This window comes from Leishmania donovani, chromosome 35 (genome assembly GCF_000227135.1).
Source record: "Leishmania donovani BPK282A1 complete genome, chromosome 35".
Lineage (NCBI taxonomy): Eukaryota > Euglenozoa > Kinetoplastea > Trypanosomatida > Trypanosomatidae > Leishmania > Leishmania donovani.
In genome coordinates, this window is record NC_018262.1 from 1769106 (window position 1) to 1769644 (window position 539).

A 539-nucleotide genomic window follows, 5' to 3' on the forward strand; every position below is an offset into this window, starting at 1 on the left:
CCGGTGCTAGCCAAAAAGCCTGTGGCGGACTCGAGCTCTGACGAGGAGGAGGCTCCGAAAAAGCCGGCGGCGAAGCGCCCTTCTCCGAAGCCTTCGCCAAAGATGGCCCCCAAGAAGGCCCCCATCGCCGACAGCGACAGCGACGACGACGAGCCTGTTCGCAAGCCGGTGGCCAAGAAGCCTTCGCCAAAGCAGGCCCCCATGAAGGCCGCCATGAATACCGACAGCTCCGACGATGAGGAGCCGGTAAAAAAGATGACCGCGACTAAAAAACCTGCGAGTGACTCCTCTGATGAGGAGCAGCAATCCGTACAGAAGCGTCACATGGCGGAGGAAGACGAGGAGGAGGACCAGCCCATGCGTCAGGTCAGCCGCACCGAAGCCCAGTCGAGCAATGGAAGCTATGGCGGCCGCGGTGGTCGCGGTGGTGACCGTGGCGGCTTCCGCGGTGGTGATCGCGGAGGTTTCCGCGGTGGTCGCGGTGGTGACCGTGGCGGCTTCCGCGGTGGGGATCGTGGCGGCTTCCGCGGTGGGGACCG